Source organism: Diabrotica undecimpunctata, chromosome 5 (assembly GCF_040954645.1).
Source record: "Diabrotica undecimpunctata isolate CICGRU chromosome 5, icDiaUnde3, whole genome shotgun sequence".
In the NCBI taxonomy this organism is placed as follows: domain Eukaryota; kingdom Metazoa; phylum Arthropoda; class Insecta; order Coleoptera; family Chrysomelidae; genus Diabrotica; species Diabrotica undecimpunctata.
Window position 1 is genome coordinate 143,573,376 of NC_092807.1, and position 17,399 is coordinate 143,590,774.

At 33.3% G+C, this 17,399-nt stretch overlaps 1 protein-coding gene across 1 annotated transcript in view; it reads left to right on the forward strand.

Annotated features, from left to right (window-relative positions):
* Positions 1 to 17,399, forward strand: part of LOC140441916 (putative sodium-dependent multivitamin transporter) — a 68,484-nt gene that overhangs the window by 7,994 nt on the left and 43,091 nt on the right. The window lies entirely within an intron of this gene.

Genomic DNA, 17,399 nt, shown 5'->3' on the forward strand with positions numbered 1-17,399 from the left:
TGTACTGTTGCTTCGCAAGTGACGTCATGCGCGTCGGAGTACACATTTCTATTTCTTGAGTAGCATACCGGTATTTGTGAATCGTGGTACGGAGCAGAAACACTTCCCTACTAAAAGCTTCGTTTTCGACATCGATGAAAGAATAACCAGTATAAAATGGAGGCAGGCGGGACACATAGCGAGAATGAAAGATGGGCGATGAACAAAAGACAATTACCACATGAGCATAGACGAAGTGTCGAGCGACCACAAACACGATGGACCGACGGCTAACAATAAATAAATAAAAATTTGAAGAGAGGTATGAGAAAATCGGATATATGATGTATCCCTAGTGTACGTGGCGAAATAAAAATAATTAGTCTCTGTATAAAACAAATCTTTTTATCGGCGAACTTACAGTTAATATTATGTCAATGAAAATTATGTAATAGTTACTCACTTGCCTTTTTGAGCGAAGTACAGCTCTGCCTACTCTTATACAAGTTCTTTTAAATTTATTGTTTATTACGCTTCTATACATGCCTATATTTTTTATCTTATAATTTGCACTAATTCATTGTTATATAATACAAAATATTCTCCTCATCGTAAATTAAATTAACAAATAAAATTTTATGAATCTTTAATTTAAAATATATACAGAAGCTCTTTCAAACATGTATGTTTGGCAACAGTGTATAGCTAATAGGAATACACAATATTTAGAGGTAATGGACTTTGATGTCGTGTGTTCCAAGGAAGTGGTTTTTGACCTAACCAATATGTTTTTTGTTTTGAATCAGTTTTTTATGTAGTTTTTAAAGTTTAATTGAAAATTTATATATTTAAGATTTTTAATTATAAAGATATGTTTATATGGTTGTTTTATTTTGCTTGATTGTTCTTTGTCTTCATCGGCTTAGAATAAGTAGGTTCTCCAAAATTTATTTATATAAAATTTAAATCGCTTTAAAAGGGTCCTTACATTTTCCTCTCTTCTCTATTAACAAGAGTTACTTGATTCATTTTGACTTTTTTTTATGAAATTTGTGTCAGACATAAGTAAATCTTTTTATGTCCCAAAATTAACATTCTCAGAAAAATTCAGTTTGTTCGTTTTATTTTTAGAGGTTCACTGGCATTTTCGTCTCTGACGACTGGAGTATAATTAAATTAATTTATTTACATAAAAAACTAAAGCATCTCTGGAATTTGGTAATGCTTTTTTTAGATAGCTCTATTCGATTTAGTTATAAGTTACTTACAAGTGAAGAATAAACGTATTAAACACCTTAAATGAAATTTCATATTGTTATACAACTACTTTAATAAACTATTAAAAACAATTTGCATTATTTGTAACATTGTATCTAACAGCTTTTATTAGTGATCCAAGTCCCTGAACCAGTATATAATATCATTATAGATTTCTTGTCAGACACATGCACAGTTCTATAGAATTTATACGCGAGAATGGAATTTTTCATGATCGTGTGGAAATTTAGATTTGTATCCTTTGTTTACCCTAAATGTTATAACACCTTATCCGTGGTCCAGTTTTGTTTGTCTACTAAGAATGTCTTGATGGGCCCCTAGACGAGAAGCAAGTGACCCTGTAAGTTTCCTGGTCGTATATTCTTCTATTAATTATCCGTTAGTTTTCGATTAGGGATAGAGTTGTGTATTTGTCTGATTGGAAAATCAATTGCAACTGGCTGAATGACTAATGTCTATGCCATTAAAAAAAACAGGCCATTCACGTTTCGATTTAGTCCGACTAGTGGTCCAACTTCCGCACTTCCATAGTTGGCATAGAAGAATGTAGGTATGCATTACTTTATGCACGGACTGTATACCAAACAAACCAAATGCCAATTTATTACCAACACAAAACCTCCGATATCCTGTCTTGATACAAATCTCTGTATCAAGGCTGTAACATTTTGAAATCATTTTTGGTTAGCATTTTTTAAATATTATTGGAGATCTACAACTACTGCTCTGTTATCAATTGTTTGTTGAATTTATTAAATAACCTCAAAAAATAAGTATAAGGTTTTATTGACATGAGGAATGCTTTCCTGCGACAAAATCATTGATTTATTTAATAAATAAATAAATAAATCCTTGATTTATTTAATTTAAGGATTTATTTTATGGCTATTTCACTAGACTATTTTTACAAAATTATGACATATCCGTCACGAAGGTGTCTGGTAATTCTGTTGTTCTCAGTTTGACAAACGTCATTGAGGCTTAATCAATTTTGGACAGATAAAATGAACCCAGACGAGAAATCAAGATTTCGATGTCAGTCAGGTGAAGAAATCAAAAAATTGGTTTCGTAAAATGGCCCATTGAACACGCAGAGGTCCAGAAGCTCTATTTGGACCCAATTTTCAGAGTTCCTACGGGTGAGAAATTTTACGCTTGAAAGATATAATACCATAACGGAACTAGCAAAAATTCTCAAGGATTATGCCTTTAACATGAAAAAAGGCAATGGTGAAGACTGTAAAGAGTCGTCTGTAAAGTCAATGTTTCCCTTGACCCTTTCGCAGATATATCTTTCATCAAATGTGTAAGATTGGCCAGAGATTCGAAGCAGAGGCAGCTTAAAGTGTTCAAGAAAAAAGAAAACTTAGTTCAAAAGGATTATCCAACTATTAAAAATCATCCAAAGTTACGACGAGGAAACCCCCAATGGAGCACAAAAAAAGTTTTTTCACCTTTGCTCATTTGAACTTGCAATGAGGCCGTAAACTGCAAAATTCACTTTTTCCAGAAGGAATTTGATGTTATGGGAGAATTTACGGGTCGAATTAAATACAACAGCATTTTTTCAAAACAAATCAAGGCAGTTCGAAAAGTTTGGCAAGCAGCAAATGGCTGGTAAGAAATTCATCAAACGAAAATTTTTTTGGAAACGGAAAAAAGGGAACCAAAGATTTTATCAGACAGACTCTTTCTTACCGTTCATCCCAACTGGAAGGATGGATCTTGGTTCAAAAACTGTTCACTTGGAATCAACAGCGTACCAAGTGGACAAAAATGTCGGCTGACAAAATTGGAATAAACACAAAAAACAAAATAACAAACCATTTTCATCGATCTTCAGCTGTGTCAGCCTTGTTCAAGCAATGTGTTATCTGAACAGAAGTTAATTAAATTAACGGATCACTCAAACGCAAGCTCTCTAAAACCATATCTGCAGCTGGATTCCAGTCACCACCAGTTGATCGAAAATCTCAAAATAATAATTGAAGCTGGACCTTCGAGTTCCCAAATGCTACAGGTCAATAATACACAAAATCATGCTTTGGTAGAAATGAATGGGCAAACTACTTCTTCTTCTTCTTAACGTGCCCTATTAAGTCCCCTTGACGTTGGCAATTAACATGGCAAAACTGTCTCTGTCTTGAGCTATTCTAAAGAGTTGCTCATCTTTCCTCATTCCTGTCCACTCCCTGATATTCTTCAACCAAGAGGCCTGCTTTCTACCAATTCCTCTGCGTCCTTCGATTTTACCCATCATAATAAGTTGAAGAATATTATATCGGTCTCCCCTTACTACGTGTCCAAAATAGGCCATCTTTCTACATTTGATGTTATCAAGCAGCTCGCGAGCAGCATTTGCTCTCTCAAGGACTGTCACATTTGTCAGCATAGCCGTCCATGGAATTTTTAGTATACGTCTGTGCAGCCACACTTCAAAGGCCTCCAGACGATTAGTGGTGGATATTTTTAATGTCCATGCTTCGACACCGTATAAGAGGACTGACCAAATGTAGCATTTAACCATGCGCTTTCGAAGTTGAAGTTGCAAGTTATCATTACAGAAGAATGTCTTCATTTTTAAAAATGTTGTGCGGGCTATCTCGATTCTACGTTTTATCTCTTGATCTGGATCTAGTTGTTCAGTAATATGGCAACCAAGATAATTAAAACTGGACACTCTTTAAATTATATGACCATCAACATATATAAGCATGCATCTTGATGTGCTAAACGGCTAAACACCATGTGTTTTGTTTTTGAACAGTTTATGTTTAGGCCAAACTCTCTTTCCACTGTATCAATGACATTTAAAAGGCATTGTAATCCATTCATGTCATCACTTAAAATAACTGTATCGTCTGCATATCTGATTGTATTTATCAGAATTCCATTAAGTTTCACGCCCCATTCCAAATTATGTAGCGCTTCTTTAAATATTCTATCTGAATATAAATTAAATAACATTGGGGATAGTATACAACCCTGTCTGACACCTCTTTGTATTTTACATATTTCTGTTGATTTTCCGTTTATGCGAACTGTCGCTGTTTGACGCCAGTATAACTTTTCTATGAATCGTATGTCTTGACTATCAACTCCTTTATCTTTTAATATTATTAATTAATTTGTGATGTTGTACTCGATCAAAGGCCTTTTCATAGTCAATAAATACAGCAAAGACGTCTTTCCTTTGATCTCGACATTTCTGCAGTAATACATTTAGTGCAAAGAGGGCGTCCCGAGTTCCCAGTCCACTTCTGAAGCCAAATTGTGTTTCATCCTGGTCTTCTTCACATTTATCTCTGATTCTACTGTGGATGATGCGTAGAAATATTTTCAAAGTGTGGCTCATAAGGCTTATCATTCTATAATCGCTACAGTTTTTCGGACGTTGTTTTTTTGGTAGTGTTATGAATTCGGACTTTAACCAGTCTTCAGGGATATCACCAGTCGAATAAACATCATTGAAAAGCTTGACCAGTATTCCAATGTTTTCCTCATTTATAAGCTTTAACATCTCTGTCGGTATGTTATCAGGGCCAACGGCTTTCTTGTTCTTTGCTAACTTTATAGCATGCAGTATTTCTGATTTTAGTATTTCTGGTCCTTCACCTTCAACTAAAGTCTACAGTTCTTCGGGTCTATCATCATTATACAGTTCACTTATATAATTACACCAGGTTGTTTGAATTTCATGTTCGTCTATTATCATTTTTCCCGACGAATCGGTTATAGTATGTGGAGTTTTCTTATGATAAAGACCAGCTACTTCTCTAACTTTTTTAAACATATTAAACGTATCATGTTTTTCATTCAACTTTTCTACTTCCTTGCATTTATCCTCCATCCATTTTTCTTTAGCCACCTTTATTTTTTGTTTAATTAGTTTCTGTTTTTCCTTATATTCTGTCTTGTTACCTTTGAGTTTCCTTCTTTGCTCCATTAATTCCAGAATTTCATCAGTCATCCATTGTTGTTTTTTGTGTCTGTGTAACGTTGTTGAATATTTTTCTATTACTTTCAAGGTAAGATCTTTAAATGTGTTCCATATTTCTGTGTTGTTTTCATTGATTGGTTTCTTTAGCTCATTGTTTAAGTCATTTTCTTTTAACGTTTTGTTGGATATTGAGATATTTAATTTTGGTGTTTCGGGGCTTTCTTGGACTTTTTTGAGCTTCACTTTGATGTCAGTTATTACAGGGTTATGGTCTGAACCGATATCTGCACCAGGATATGTCGTTACTCTGGTGACGCCATTCTTAAATCTCTTGTTTACCAGAATACTACTATAAGATTATAATAATTGTACATTTAATATGGTTAACAAATAAATAAGATTATGTTTCGTTGATATGGTGCATGAATTGCCTCGTGAAATAGTCTTGTCGAATACCATTCGAGAGAAAATTATTTACAGGCAAAATTTTCTTCTGGTTTTATTCAAATTTGTTGCCTTTTTGGCCGTTTTCGCTTATGAAATTTAATTCGCGAAAATTGCCAGGCAACAAACTTTCATACCAGTCGAAAATAATGCCGACAAAACTTTCTCTCTTATGATTATATACGACAATAGCATTTTAACATTGTAATTTTTTTTCTAAAGAAAAAGAAGCTGTAGAGAAATGTAAAGAAATAGAAAGACTACAAGCCAAGCATGACAATTTTAATGTACACAAAAAGGTAAAAGAAATAACGGGTACTTTTAAAAAGAGAACACAAATGAAACTCATAGACACCAATGGAAAATTAATCATTGACACCCAAGAGATAAAAGACAAATGGAGAATATATTTGGAGACACTGTTTCAAGATCAAAGAACGGATTATAGGCATCCATTTTCAGAGAGAATGACGGGCCCTGACATACTTAAATCCGAGGTAGAAGAAGCAATAAAACGGATGAAAAGCAGGAAAGCTGTAGGGCCTGATAATATCGAAGCTGAATTTTTAAAACTCTTGGAGGAAGAAGGAATAAATTGGATCACGGCTGTCTTCAATAAAATATACAATACAGGAATCATCCCTGATAAATGGCTAGAATCAGAATTCATAGCGATACCTAAAAAACAGGGGGCTAAAAAGTGCGAAGAATATCGAACAATCAGCCTAATGAGCCACATGTTGAAACTGTTTCTTAGAGTCATCCATGGAAGAATTTATAAGAAGTGCGAGGAACAAATATCGGACAGACAGTTCGGCTTCATTAACGCAGTGGGTACCAGAGAGGCACTTTTCGGAGTACAGGTACTGATTCAAAGATGCAGGGACGTTAACTGCGACGTATACGCGTGCTTGATCGACTATGAAAAGGCATTTGACAGAGTTCAACATCAAAAGATGATAAACATTTTAAAAGAAGCAGACCTGGATGACAAAGACCTCAGAATAATTTCGAAACTATACTGGAATCAGTAGATATGCCTATATATGTTAGATATGCCGACGACACCATGGTGATAGCAGATAGTTTAGAGGGACTTCAGAGGCTAATGGACAGAATAAACGAGTACAGTCAACAGTACGGACTAAACATTAATACCCACAAAACGAAACAAATGATTATCAGCAAGGAGAATATAAATGGGGCTCATCTTTACATTAATGGGACGCAGATAGAGCGAGTAAAACAGTATTGCTACCTGGGAACTATGATAAACGAACAGTGGAGCAATGTACAGGAAATAAAGTGCCGCATAGGAAAGGCAAGAACGGTCTTTAACAAAATAAGCGCCATCTTCAAAAGTCACAACATATCCCTAGATACAAAAATGAGACATTTGAGATGCTATGTTTTCTCTGTGTTGTTGTACGGGGCGGAGGCATGGACTCTTACAGACACCACTATTAAAAAACTTGAAGCATTTGAGATGTGGCTTTATAGAAGAATGCTGAGAATATCATGGACAGCAAGGATCACGAACAAGGAAGTTCTAGAAAAAATGAAGAAGGAACCAGAGATTGTGTTTACGATCAAACGCATAAAATTGCAATATCTGGGACACGTTATGAGAAATCAGCACCGTTACTCCCTGCTGCAGTCTATATTGCAAGGTAAAGTCAAAGGTAAGCGAGGACCCGGTAGAAGGAGAATATCATGGCTGCGGAATTTAAGAACATGGTTTAAGAAAACCTCAACGGAGCTGTTTCGAGCCGCAGCGAGCAAGGTCATGATTGCCAATATTATTTCCAACATCCGAAACGGATAGGAACCAGAAGAAGAAGAAGAAGAATTTTTTTTACAATGAAAATGTCAAGTAGTACCTAAATGTAAGTATGTGGAAATGGTTGGCGTAGGTACTCTGCCAAAATATTAAAATGTTTTCCTTTGGAATGAAATTGCGTTATTTAAATTATTTCATCATCACAATGTAATACTTAACATATTTTAATCTTCTTTTAGGATTTATCAACATAATATATTTACATATTCTAAAGTGAAATACGTGAACCTAAGTACAAATACAATACTGAATAAATCCGGATTTATTGCTGTATAGTTTATGCTAGCTTAAAAATTGTTTGCTCTATTAATTTTTAGTATGTAGTTTTATGCGAATCATTAATAAAATAAACCTTGTCTAGCCAATAAATTTTGTTATTACTCGTACAGAATTTACCAAAACGTATAAAAAACACATAAACCGTGTATGACTTAATGTTTACATGTCGTATACTTGAACAATTGAATAGTTTGGTTAATTTATGTATCTAACAAATTTATAACATGCATCGGCATGATATTTCAAGACTGAGGATTTATTTTAAAAATTAGAGAGCAATGCATAGTTTTAAAGCTATTTATAAAGAGCTTAAAACGAGAAATACATAGTGCAACTTTGTTGCAATTTATACTCAGAATATACGAGCACTAAGAACTAAATGTTTATAGAAACAAAATATTATTTAAAACGTTATACAAACTAAATTATTAAATAATAAATAGTAAAATCTATAATTTATTATAAATATTAACCCTTTAAGACATAGACATTTCTGTGTGAATTTGTTTAATGCAATTGCCAAAGATCTTTAAATACCTACTTTAAAAACATATCATGAGGGTAAATAAATAAGTAAATAAATAAGTAATGATAAAAATTGAAATAGGAATACAGGCTGCAATTAGAAAAATAACAAGGGAAGAAAGAGAAAAGGGAAGGAATACTCCAATAGGGTATATAAAACTGAAAGTTGATGGAAAGGAATTAAAGTGGAATAAAGTTATAAAGGAATTTTGGAAGACATAGGTAATACATCTAATAGAAATGACCCAAAAGGCTAAAAGAAGCACCGCAGTGTGAACAAATAAAGACGGAAAAGGTAAAGAATAAGGGAATAAGGATACGACTATGGAAACCAAAGGGGCAAATGCAAGAAAAATATAGATATAGATAATGATAGAGACGAGCAACCAAAAAAAGGATAAAGTTGATAAAGCAATTAATAAAGCTTGTTTAATAGTGGTGGGGCAAATAGACTGCTGGGTACGGGATTTTTAAGAAAGAAAAGTCACAAGGGAAGTGTAGTAGACTTAAAACCAATCTCGGAAATAATCTGCTGTTTACGTCTGAGAGGAAAATACCGTAAAATATCTACAGTCCTAATCAAGAGTCCGTCGTATCTTTTGAACGGTTATACTTATAATAGTGATAGTGCAATTTGGAAGGAGGTAATAACCCACGGTTCGTAGACTTACTACGGTTGCCTCTTACGACTGGGGTGGGGATGCTTAAGTTACGTCACCTGAGTACACAAGAATACAAAACCCATTTATTATCACAGTTTGTTCGGTAATTATCTTTCAGTTTATTATTTGCTTTATTATTTATCGTTTCTTAAATATCTCAGTTTACTTCATATTTTTGTATTTCAAATTTTGGTGTTGTTTCCTATAAAAACTTATTTTGAATTATCGAAGAAACGTTATTTATACAGTGATGAGTGCCTTAAGAACCGGCAAAATAACGCAAAAGATAGAAAACATAATACGTTGTGAAATAAAAAGAGATGAATGTAGTAGAGGTGGGAAATTATCGATAGAAACCTCTAATTTACATTAAATTACATTAGGACTATCGATAGTTTCCCACCTTTAGACGTTAGCTTATGAGCTAATTGATTTCAGTCAGTTTAGTCATAAACGTCTAAAGGTGGGAAATTTTCGATAAGTCAAAAATGTAATGTAAAGTAAATTATAGTTTAATATTGATAATTTCTCACCTCTACTACTTTCATCTCTTTTTATTTCACAACATATTATGTTTTCTATCTTTTGCGTTATTTAGCCGGTTCTTAAGGCACTCATCCATGTATATGAAGACAATAGGTACATCGTACCTATTGTCTTCCCATCTTTTTATAAGGCAGGTTAAAACTTTAAAATTTCATTGTGTATTAACGTAATAATAATGTTGATGAAATTTTAGAATGCCAGGCACAGGTTGTAGTGTGAAGGAAAGATATTAAAAAAATGGAAAAAAATAGTTATGTAATTCGGTAATTCATTCAATAGTTAATCCAGTATTGATGGAAGTTCAGTAAACGCGACAAATTTTCAGTATAAATTGGAGATTGAAGTCCTAGATTTACGTAAATCCTGCATTAACATTGGATAAACGTTAACGACCGGTTCTGATTAATTTTAAGTACCAAACTGCCTACATATCAACAGTTTTCCATAATTAGGTATTATAATCCACTAGACATCTTTATTTCATAACTATCTTTACTATTTTCCACACATCAAAGACATAAAAACGACGATTAACAATTCAAATTACTGTACTCTCGTGACGTAATTTTGGGCTAAATGTTCATTGGTTAGTCGGAAGAGGCAACCGTAGTAAGTCTACGAACCGTGGTTATAGACTTCCTAACTAGTCATAACAAGTGACTTAATAGTGACAGATGACGTTACAGCGCCACTGTGACAGATAATTGTAAATATGACCTTATGGCGTAATACCATGTTTGAAAGGTATTGAAAATACCTATTCAGCCATACTAATTTTATTTGAGTTTAAGCTCATTTTGATGAATAAATTAAATAAATACTAAAATTATAGTTTCGCATTTAATTAATAAAAATTGAAACCTCCGCCTGTGGTTACTTGTCAAAGAGTTGACGTTTTTCAATTCTCTATATGTTTTTACGTCATTTTGACGAATAAATTAAATAAATACTGAAATTCTAGTTTGGTATTTAACACGGTTGGTATTTAACCGTTATCTAACGTCCGCCTTAGGTTATTTGTCAAAAAAGTTGACGTTTGTCAATTCTCTAGTTGTTTTTAGTTTGCAAAAGCATCTATAGCTCACTATTTAGTTTCTTTTCTTGCTTAGTTTAGTCAATTCTCTAGTTATTTCGTATTATATAATTATATATAATTAATTAATTATAAATAATTATTATATAATTCTCTAGTAAGTTTGGTTAATTGTTCTTAGTTAATATTTAGTTTATTTATTGTTTAACGAGACGTTTAAATTTTTACAAAGCAGAATGGTACGTACTGTAGCCGACAAAGTAGCAGCTGTGCTACTTTGTCGGATACATTTTCATGCAGTGGAACGTCTTTTTAATGAGAGGTACCTCGATCGCCCTACATTAAGAGCTAATTTGAGGAAGCTTCTTCGGAAGTTTAAACAAACATGTAGTGTTCAAGATGTCAAACGATCTGGTCCACCAACAATTAGTGATGACAAAAAAATTGACATAATTTCAGAAATGGTAGTGAACCCTACTTCTTCTACAGCCCAAGTTGCATCTCTCTATGGAATCAGTCAAAAGAGAGTACAGCGAGTATTGGCTGAAAACAAATTTCATCCATACAAATTAAAAATTGTGCACCAACTTTCAGATGATGATCCCGACCGAAGACTAGAATTCTGTGGAAATATGTCCAATAAAATTAACCAACAGCCCGATTACATAAAAACAATTTGTTTTAGTGACGAAAGTACTTTTTCTCTCAATGGAAGTGTTAACACACACAATGTGAGGTATTGGAGTGACACAAATCGTCACGTCTTTCGTGAAACAAATACTCAATTTCCAAAAAAAAAATAAATGTTTGGGCAGGTATTTTGAGAAACCCCATAGTTGGGCCTATTTTTATCAGCACTAACTTAACCGGTGAAGTGTATCTGGAGATGTTACAAAATGCAATTGAACCGTTAATACTTAAAATTCTGGCGGATAATCCGGATGAATTCGGCAACTTGGAAATAACGTTTCAACAAGATGGCGCTCCTGCACACCATTATGACGCAGCAAGACGTTACCTAGATGAGGAATATCGTGGTAGATGGATTGGACGACGAGGTACGATAGAATGGCCAGCTCGGTCACCGGACCTCACACCATTAGATTTTTATCTGTGGTAATACTTGAAATGTAAAGTTTACGCTACAGCACCCGACAATATTGACATTTTGAAACAACGAGTTGTTGCAGAATGTAGGGCAATTCCCCCCGACATATTTGAACGAGTACAGCAAGGGTTTAGAAATAGGATGCATTACTGTCAGGAAGTAGATGAAGCACATTTTGAACACTTACTATAGGAACTGGTTGTTAAATATTTATTGATTAAATGAGAAGCTACAATTTTAGTATTTATTTAATTTATTCATCAAAATGAGCTTAAACTCAAACAAAAATTATTATGACAGAATACGTATTTTCAATACCTTTCAAACGAGGTATCACTTGCCATAAGGTCCCATTTAAAATTATCTGTCACAGTGGCGCTGTAACGTCATCTGTCACTATTACATCACCTGTTATGATGACTAGTTGAGAAGCCTACGTCCGTTTATTACCTCTCTGTAAATTTCACTATTATAACAATAACCGTTCAAAAGATACATAGGGGGAACGGACTTTTGACTAGCACTGTATAGTCAACATAAATGCACCGAGCGAAGATAAAGACATCGATATAAAAATGGATTTTTACCAATAGTTAGAAGAGCTGTTAAACGACCTACCTAAATACGATCTAAAAGTAGTAATAAGCGACTTTAGCGCAAAAATCGGAATATAAAACATCTTATCACGGGGGTAAACACGACACTTCAAATGAAAACGGCATGCTGCTAATACATTTTGCAATAGAACAAGGAAAATCATGAGTACACATTTTGACAGAAAAGACAACATCTATAAAACAACATGGATGGTAATATAGTAAGACCCAGAACAATGTTCCTTGATAACATCGATGAAGACATGAGAAATATGGGAATACGTACCTGGCGGAGGAAGGCGATAAATAGGAACGAAAATTTTAGAAGGCTAGGACCACGCAGGGTTTTAAAGCCAGAATGATGATGAGGATAATTATAGTAACTTTACTTGCATGGGGAACTAGGGTTATCGTAGTGTAGTCACTTAACTTAAGGTTAACATTTCATAGGGAGATATATGAAAGTAAGCATACACCACGGAACTCGGACATGGACATTTACCAAAGCAAATTTGGAAAAGTTCAGGAAAACTCAAAGAGCCTTGTAACAACAGATGCTTGGCACTTCTTTTCGAGAACATCGAACTAATTTATCAATTAGAGAGAGAACAAAAGTAAAAAACGTTATTCAACACTCAGCTTTATTGAAATGAAAGTGAGCTGGATATAACGAATGCCACGAGGATGCCACGTAGATGAAATAGAGAAATAGGGAGTTGGTGACCTTATGGAGCGAAGAGATCACGAGGAAGACCCCAAATGCGGTGGATCGATGACATCAAAAAGGTTGCAGGATCAACACGGAAACGTCTGACATGTGAAAGATAAGCATGGAAGAAAATGGGAGAAGCCTATATTCGAAATATCGAATAGACAAAAGAGTTTAAAAAATGAAATAAACCTGAAATTCCGACTGAATTTCATTTACATTCATATTCATATAATTCATACAAATATATGAAATGCTAAATAATATTTTATTGTTGTTATTGTTTATCCCAACTTCGTAATCAGTTAACTTGTCTACGATCGATTTAATTAAAGTTATCGATAACTACTATACTGGAAATAAACATTCTAGTAGTCTAAAGGTTGGAATATTTGTTTTGGCATGGCTTGTTAATTATCATGCATTCCAAAGCATTTAACATGAAACATTGATACTTTAATAAATTGATATTGTTCTCTAACTGTCTGTGTAGAAGTAGAGCAAGTTCCTTTATTTAAATAAATGCACGTGATAGACATATTATTTTAGAAGGAGGATGAATTTTCCCTACAGTTTATAAATAAATATTTTTTACGTGCTGCATGTGGTAAATACTACTCTAAGGTAATGTTATCTGAATAGACTAGTGATTGTCAATGTCGATCACTGATATACCTTTTTATTATCTTATATTACAATAGCCCGGTCAAGTTAACTCGAAAAATAGGAGTAAGGTTAAAAAAAATCGCACCGGACTAAAAATTGGTACGAATCGTTTAAAAATGCTTAATTTTATTTTGATTTTATATTGCAAAAGTCAGTTTAAACTATACATAAACAAATTGATATAGGGTAAAACGCCAGTTATTGGACACGAGACAGTTATTGGACATTACAGTGTTAACTTACGAGAATAAGATTTCTGCAAGTGCCAACAAGAGTATATTTCACTAGGTGGCACTACTCGTTTCTATATTACGTTCATTCTTATGTCTATGTTCTGCCTTTAACGGGTTCTGTGATTTTGGCGGTAAATATTTTTAGGTTATGTGAGTGAAGTGACATTTAAGCATTGTGTTAAGCATCTGCTCTGACTTTTTTTTTTAAAACTACGTGGTATTTTTAAGATAAGATTGTATTTTTATTTAAAAGGGTGTAGTAAAGGCACTTATAGTCCCTAAGGTAGATCTGGTACAGTAATAGAAATTTCAATTCGGATTTAATTACATCTGTCCAATAACTAAACTAGAAAACTTGCTTAATTCTATTATGGGACACCTGTCCAATCACTAGAGAACTACACTTACCACATATTTCTACAATTTTCAACGGATTTACGTATAATTAACTGGAGATAGCAGTAAAATTAATTTAGTAATCGATTTGACAGTTATTGGACAGCTGTCCAATAACTAAATTTGACCGTCCAATCACTAAAAATGGAGTTTTTAGGATTGTAGTAAAATGCCTAAACTTAGAAAATATGATAAGATGAAACTTATAGAAGCTGTTAAGGATGTCCAAAATGGCACTGAATCATATAGAACAGCTGAAAAAAAATATGGAATTCCGAAGTCCACTATAGAATTTAAATTAAAACATCCGGAACATAAAGATACACTTGGACCGTCTCCTATTTTAACTTGCGAGGAGGAGAATACTCTGGTTAGGTAAATTCATTTAATTTATCTTAACCCATAGCATTATTTTATTTTACATTCAATCTTCCAAATGGATACAAGAAACTGCTTCAAAAGGTTTCCCCAAAAAGGCTAACGATTTAAAAAGCAGCGTGCAAAAATTTTTAATCGAAAATCCGCGCCCCAATAACTTTAAAGATAATCGACCTGGAGATGGATGGTTAAAAGTAAGTCACCAAAAAAATGTATTATAATCTGTATTCATCGTTTGATTTTTTTTAGGGATTTTTGAAGCGACATCCAGGGGTTTCTAGAAGGACAAGTGAAGGTGTGACGGCAGCTAGCGCTTGTGTATGTGAACGAGACATCAAAAACTGGTTTAAAAATATTGAAACCTATGTTAAAGAAAAACATTTAGAAGAAGTTCTAACTGATCCATCAAGAATTTTTAATGGAGATGAGTCAGGATTTCAAATATGTCCATCTACTGGAAAAGTATATGCTATGAAAGGTTTCAAAAATGTTTATAACGTTGAAAAAAGCTCTTTAAAAGAAAACGTCACTATGATGTTTACGTTTTCAGCAGACGGTAAAATTTGCGTGCCTATGGTTATTTATCCTTATCAACGTATTCCTGAAAAGGTTGCTCAAGGTATTAATCCTAAATGGGGTGTGGGCAGTAGCGATAATGGTTGGATGACGGCAGAGACATTCTATCAGTATATTGCGAATGTTTTTTACCCACACTTAATTGAAAATAATATTAAGCTTCCAGTTATTCTTTTTGTAGATGGGCACAAGAGTCACTTAAGTTACCAATTAAGTCTATTGTGTAATGAACTGCAGATTGAAGTGATTGCACTTTATCCTAACGCCACAAGGATTTTACAACCCTGTGACGTTTCTATTTGCTTCTATATTGGAGCAAGCTATAAAAAAAAGCTGTAAAACTGAAACAGTAGTAAATGGTTTCAAGGCTTGCGGATTGTTTCCATTTAATGCAGATGCTATTGACTACACAAAATGTTTAGGCAAAGAAGTAGTAAAAAATTTAATCATTTCAGATCATCAAAAGAAACCCAAGATGGACTATAATACTTTTGTAAATATCTTAGGTCCTGAAAAAGTTCATAGCTTAGAGAATTTAAAAGAAAATCCAAAGAATAATCTACCTAGCGATGATAATTTGAATTTGTTGTTCAAAATTTGGAATTTTTTTGAACATGATCCAAAACATTCGGATAACCCAATGGTTCTAAAAAATAGAGACACAAACATTAATATTATTCAAAATGTGGTTATCACATCTCCCGTTAAAAATACTGAAATAAAAACATCAGAACAGAGTGGTATTGAAAATGTAAATATTTCTGAGAGTAGCAGTACCAATGATATCCATTTTCAACAATATAAAACTAATGTTTATGACTTACCCTCTACAAGTAAAATTATTGTTAAACACGAATTGTTGGGTAACTTTTTAACTTCTCCTACTATACCGGAAAGAAAAAATAAACGTAACACGGAACGACTTCCTTTTGCTATTACATCTGCACGATATCAAGAAATGTTACGGAAAAAGGAGGAGATAAAAGAAGAGCAGGAAAAACAAAAACAAGAAAGGAAACGGAAAAGAGAAGAAAAATTAACCATAAACCAGTGTAGCAAGAAAAAGAATTCAAAAAAAGTCAAATGTTTTATTTGTTCAAATGATATTCAATTGAACAAATTAAAATGCGATGACTGTAATCTTTATTATCACGAATCTTGTACTCCTGTTAATCATAGACAGCATATACCTAACGATGGTGATCTATTTATATGTCACAATGCTTCAATCTCCAGGATAGTGATTCTGATGCTAATAACAGTAACCAAGACAGTGAGGATGAAGACATTGACGAACTTTTCACTCAATACAAAGAAGCACAAAAGCATTTATAAAATTTAATTGTGTCAACTGTATATAGGTACCCCACACCGCACAGAAATCTTAGGTTTTTCCTGTAATTTTCATTTGTTTCTAGTTTTTTATTGTGTTAAAGCAGTCGTCCAATAACTAATTTTGAGTGTCCTGTAACTAAATAAACTGTCCAATAACTATAATTTTTGTAACTATTTTTAATAAATATATATTGACAAAAAATATTTAACACCTTCTTTAAATCCTTTTATCCATATTGTAATAAACTGTTTAGACTACCTTTTGTATAAATTTCAATTCAATCTGCAGAGAACAATGTGAATTACGAATTTTTAAAGTTGAAATTTTCTTAAGTGTCCAATAACTGTATGGTTTACCCTACCGTTGCTTTTCGGAATATATAGACTTATTACGATTTTCATCGTGATTGGTGCTTTGGATAATATCAAAAATAAAATCATTCTAAGAAACTGTTTCATTTAACTTTAACATTTTGTTAAATTGTTTCATTTAATCCAACATTTGAAGCAGGGACTCAATGAGAAACGGCCCCATGTGCAGAAGAAACAGTTTTGTTTCTCCAAGACGATGCACGGGCTCACAAGAGCGATATGACAATGGCAAAAATTCATGAGTTAGGATTCGAACTGATTTTTATCCGGCTTATTCTACTGATTTTGCTCCCTTCGATTATTATGTGTTCCTAAATCTTTAGAGATGACTCGTAAATAAAAATCAGCTTATTCAAAAACAGCAAAACAATCGTATTATTCGGAAGGCATAAAGCTTTCACCGTAAATATAAAATCGCTGGAATCGTTGTATTGAGATAAAAGAAGACTTTACCGAATAAAATAAAATAATTTTTAGGAAAAACATGTTTTTTATTTCTAATGA